The 5611-nt window shown below is 39.0% G+C and overlaps 1 long non-coding RNA gene across 1 annotated transcript; it reads left to right on the top strand.

Moving 5' to 3' along the window:
* The first annotated feature begins 3275 nt into the window (after positions 1-3275).
* LOC124326019 lies at positions 3276-3997 on the top strand. The gene is made up of 3 exons (XR_006915502.1): positions 3276-3536; positions 3600-3687; positions 3761-3997. It is a non-coding gene; the product is annotated as an uncharacterized LOC124326019 (long non-coding RNA).
* The last annotated feature ends 1614 nt before the right edge of the window (positions 3998-5611 follow it).

Below are 5611 nucleotides of genomic sequence, written 5' to 3'. Positions count from 1 at the left end.
GCTTTCCTTCTCAAATTCTGAAGTTCTTTTACTTCGTTAGAACACCGAATTTTCTTTTTAGGAATACTAAAAAACTTAACTCCATCCTTGTGATTATTTTCACAGATTCGTACGCAACACTTCATCTTGTTAAACTTACAAGTTTGATGTTTGTAGAGTGATCAACAATCACCAGCTATCTACAGAATTCGGGCTCTTCTGCTAGCCGGGTCGATCACAAAAAAGGACTCTTAAACAAAAATTAACTAAAAATAAAGTAGACTTAGAAGGAGATTGAGAGAAAAATTAGGTTATCACCAAGTGAATAGCGAATCCACTGTTAGGTACAACAATGAGGTAAAAATTAGTTATCGAAAAGAAAAGAATATTTAAAAAGTGAAATGGCTGGTTTTCCCATAAGACGCTGTAGACGCGTAACACAGATTGGACACAAATTTGATTTGGCACATTTAGGGAAAATGCGCAACGCAGGATGTCTAACTACTCCAGTCTGCTATCCCAAGTATTTTTTATTTCATTATATCGTCATTAGTTTACCACCTACTAGCAATTTGAATTCGCGAAAAAAGTGGACGTGTCAAATTTTCGGGGTTATATGGGTAAGGGCCTGTCCTGGTATGTGAAACGCTGTAATTGTACCACTATATAGTTTCTAGGTCGCCATCTTGGACTAGTAATATCCCACCCATTGGTGCACCCACAGCCAAGAAGCATTGGTATTTTGGGGTTCTTTGCGTTTGGCAGTCACAGGAAGGTAAGAATAGAGTGGAAAAGAAAGGTGTTGATCTCTTTTTTTCACTATCCTTTGTCCTCCTATTCGTACCCTTTTCTTCCTTTTGGATTTGCAGTTTTAAGGTGTTCGACTGCGATCGTTTTGTTGCAGTCTCTGGCCTTCTGGGTGAAGGCCTCACGCGCCGGCTGTTTCTGTTCTTGCTAGGTCCAGTGGGTATTGCATTTTGGGTTTTGTGGTTGGTTGCCATGCCATAAGGCGTTCGTCGTTAAACCTCCCGCAGATTTTTCGTCCAACGTCCGTTTACCTCGTTATTGACAATCCTCATCTTCTCTTTCATCTGAGAGTAGCTTTGAGAATTAATGGAGAAGCAGAAAAAAAACAACGTCTAGAAATGAAGAAAAAAATATGTACATAAAGTTAAATAAAACAAATTTCAAATTACTTTATTATTACCAGTTCTGGGATGAAGAGCCTGGATCGTTCGTACAACGTGCCGGTTCGCACGGAAGAAGTCGGACTCTTGCATTTGTTCTTCGGGTTGCGATGGATGAATTTCCAGTAGCAACTATCAACATAAGCCGTGTTCTGGTGCAAGGTTATGGGTCGTTTGCAGAGAGAACAGATGCGATGAGGGAGGATGCCGTCGGAAATAAGCCACTTGATTGCGTCGATCCCTATACAAAAAAAAAACTAATTAATATTACATCAAACAACAGAAAATTGAACATTAAACCACTTACCTAATAGAGTAGGGTTCGTCGGTGATGGGTTCACGGTGGGGATAAACAGTTGTCAAATCTTTCTTTTGTCCCATCTATCATCCTGCGTGGGACGCCTGAAAGAAATGGGATTGTAACTAGCTTTAGAACGAGAGATTGTGTGGAGCTGAGCCATTTTAAAATATTAATGTTCAAACTAAGTTTGACTAAATACTTAAGTTTGACAAACTTAACTATTTTGCATATTTATGGAACCCGTTGACTTAGAAAGAAAGCTCTGATTCGCTCGGAAAAAAAAGAAGATGATCTCTTCAGTTTATGAATTGCTTAAGAAAAAAAGAAGAACGAATTACTTAGCTTTAGAGAGGAAGATGCTATAATCCATCTTAATCCATAATAACGTCATAATGTTGCAATTGTTATGTTTTTGCAGCTTATAATTTTGTGGGCGAAAAATGGAAGGATTATAGTTGATGGACTTAGACTCTGTAAGTTCAAGTATAATCCATCGTAATCCATGATGTCATAAGGTTATAATATAAGTGTGTTCAACATAACACCCCTTTCACACTCTCCTCTTCCCAGGGAGCTGTTGGTGCAAGCCGTATTCCCCCTCCCTTAAGAGTGAGTCATCCACGAAAAGGTTGAGTTTCGTTTGTAAAATGTGCCAATATACTCATTTTTATGCTTAGGTTCATCCCCAACTTTTTTCTATTTCCCACCTCATGACTCACCACGATCTTGTACGCGGTCGTGAATAATTACCACCATTTCTTCAACTTCAAGACCAGAAGCAAATTAGCGCTGCGAAAATAATCTATATGATAATTATTACATTAGAAAACCGTTGACATGGGAGCGTTATCCCAAAAATTTATTTGTTCAATGGTTGCAATCATTACTGTACTTGATTTTGTTGTGCACTTCATTTTTCAAAATTGCTCGAAAAAAAACTCGGCGTTACGAAGTTTTTTACCTCAGTCCTCTTGAATGGCAGCCTGGGTTACTGACATTATGCCACCATTTGCATAAGAAGTAAGGGTAACATGGGGCCGTATGGTATGACCAAGGTAAACCTCTATCCAGTGTTTTCGGAACTACTTGTTGCTTGTGATTTTTCAGATTCATGGCGTCGTCTCGTGGTCGAGGCGTGGCTTTGCCGTTCTCTCGGATTTTCTTGTGTCAGAGATTTTTAGTTCGATTGTTTGCCTTTGGATACATTTCATTTTGTGTGATGTGTTTTTTTCCGTAATTTGACAGGTTTTATTTTGATGTGTGTAAACAACGGCTTCTTTGTTTGTATTTGGTTTTGGCTTAAAAGTTTTTGTTTGGGCCCAACTTTCTGTATCTTTGCATTTAGTGCCGATTCAGCTTTGGAGTGTCGTCTTCTTGGTTTATCCAGGGTAGTCTTTTGATGGGTAGGTTTATCCTGTTGTTTCTTGGTATCTTGTCCACTTATTGTAGCAATTTTTTGTTACGATTTCTTATATTCTGCTGCTCTAGTCATAGTGGATTGTTGTGGAGGCCCAACCTTTCCTTGGTGTTGAATGGGAGGGAGGAGGGCGTACGAAAAAAAGGGACCCACGTTTCCTCTTCTCCCCATTCGTCCCATTCTCCCTCTTCTCCCCGTTCTCGCGCTACCAAGGTGCACAGCCATGCTGGCGTTGCCAGATAAAACGGCAAAAGAATACAGATTCGAAAGAGCCCTATAGGGCTGTTCGACATCTTTTTTAAGATTTGTTGAAATCGTGAAACGCAGCCACTCATGTATTTTTTTCGTCTGCTACGAGTGACTTGTGTATTCTGTGAAATATGAAAAAGTTAGTATTCAGATTTAATCATTCACCAAATTTTAAATTATCTGATTGAAAGGTATTCTGCGTAATGAATACTAAAAAAGGTTCTGTGAGTAGAATGTGCAAAGTGTCAAATTGCCGTAACCTGAAAAGTGCAAGTGTAAAACTGTATAGTGTATAGTTTACCAAAGGAGGGTGTAAGGCGAGACTTGTGGTTTGAGAGAATGTATTACATCAACGACACCAACCTGAAAAATCTGTATGTGTGTTTGGATCACTTTCTCACAGGTATTTCTAGGTTAATACTAACAATTATTGAATATTATCATACAATTTGTGACATGCTTACAGGAAAGCCGAGTGGAGAATTCAAAAAAAAAACATGTTGATTGGGCACCCTCTATAAATTTGGGATCAAATAAGACGAAACAATTTCTAGGTATTGTTTCATTTCGTGTGTAAAAAACATTCATATATGTTGTTTTAGTGAATGAACTAGTTTGTCATTACAGTTGGTGATCAGAAAGTAAGTAACAATGTTGCTTTTGACAAGGCTGATACACCTTTGCCTTCATCAACACTACCCGTGATGGGAGAGCAATGGCCATGAACTCTTGAACCCAACCATCTTTTACAGCCTTTTTGGATTAAGAAGACAGCCCCTTGTATGCACCAAGGGCTTCCAGATGATTTTGATAGCTTTTTGTTTCAACAAGATATATGAAGATATCTGTGGGAGAAATTTTTGGAACAATTGGACAACAGTCTAAACCGTGTTTCAACAGAGAATTAGGAATACAATATGGACAATCACTGTTAAACATTTGTAACTTTTCCAAATAACGTGTTTTGGCCTCAATACTAAGTCCACAGGCATAATTAGACAGTGACATAGTTAAACACTAACACCATAACGAACTAATATAGAAAGAAAACACATCAGAACTTCAAAACAACCCCCTTTTCTATCACTGTTTTTTTTTATTCATATTTCGCAGAACTACACAAGTCACTCGTAGCAGACGAAAAAAATACATGAGTTGCTGCGTTTCACGATTTCAACAAATCTTTAAAAAGATGTCCAACAGCCCTATAGAATACTTGTGGCGCCGGGTAGCGCCACTGCCATGTTAACTCCTCCTCTCGGAAATTTTCTCTGTGGTTGAACGTTGAAACCCAAGTTTACGAATCGATAGTGAAAATCGGAGCTAAGATATCGAACTCGCTTCTTGCCATTCCTCCAATTTTCCCTCCATTCCTATTCCCCACTTCCCAACGCACCCGCTGTAGTGCTTATAGCTAAGGAGCAGGGCAGGAAAGCAGGCTTCACTTCCAGAGAAAAAAACAATGGAGTGGAAGGGCTCCCCATATGAGTGGTGGTACCATGGTGGAAGAGAAAATGGTGGAGCCACGGGATAGGGATTTGGCCTGTCAAACTGAAGCGAATGCTTAGGCAGGCCACTACGGCGCCACCGTCGTTTCTACCGGTTTCAAGAGCTCTTATGGCACATTTACATGTAACGGGATTTGAAACATTTATTTTTAATACTTAGACAGGTATGATGGTAAATCTACTTAATTATCGTTTATTTATCGTACAATATTTTAAAATTATCACGGAAGACAATTCTCCAAGTCATAATGTAGAAATTTAAGTTTAAAATGTCTACGTTCAAGGCAGTAATTGAAGGGATGCTGTTTAGAAACAAGGGAAACTGACAGCTGATGAAACAAAAAAGGGGCAGAGAAAACCAAAACATAGGTGATTAGATGGTTTCTAAACAGCATCCCTTTAATTACTGCCTCGAACGTCGACGTTTCAAACTTAAATTTCTACATTATGACTTGGAGAATATCTTTCCGTGATAATTTTGACACACAAGGTTAATATGTGCTCTGTGGCCAATACGTAACACATTCCCATAGCTGTATGCAGGGGTATGGAGAGGTGTTCCCCAATGATAGTGTTAAATTTCCCATTAGGGGATTCGACGGGAAGCTACTTTTTTACTAACGACTTTTACATGGAGGCATAGGTAGGTCTCTCCGACGGTGGTGCCGTCTAGGCTCTCGCGGCATACGGACATACCGAGAGACGTTTTAGTAAAAAAAAGCGGACAACCCCTTATGGGAAATTTTACATGGAGACTGGAAACCATCTCTCCATGCCCATGCTGTATGGTAGAGTAAAGACATTCATCATCAACGCTTTAGGTCTGTGGGGCCAATTTTCAGGTCAGTTACACATGTTGTAAATGTCTTAAACCATTAGGCATCTTAATAATTAAGATGTATTCGATAAAATATCGATTCAATTGCTGAAATCTTTTGTATTTTGCGAAAAATTGTGTTGCTTTAATTTT

Source organism: Daphnia pulicaria, chromosome 2, assembly GCF_021234035.1.
Source record: "Daphnia pulicaria isolate SC F1-1A chromosome 2, SC_F0-13Bv2, whole genome shotgun sequence".
Classification (NCBI taxonomy): Eukaryota; Metazoa; Arthropoda; class Branchiopoda; order Diplostraca; family Daphniidae; genus Daphnia; species Daphnia pulicaria.
Note: the sequence above shows the minus strand (reverse complement) of the source record. Positions and strands in the feature narration are given on the sequence as shown.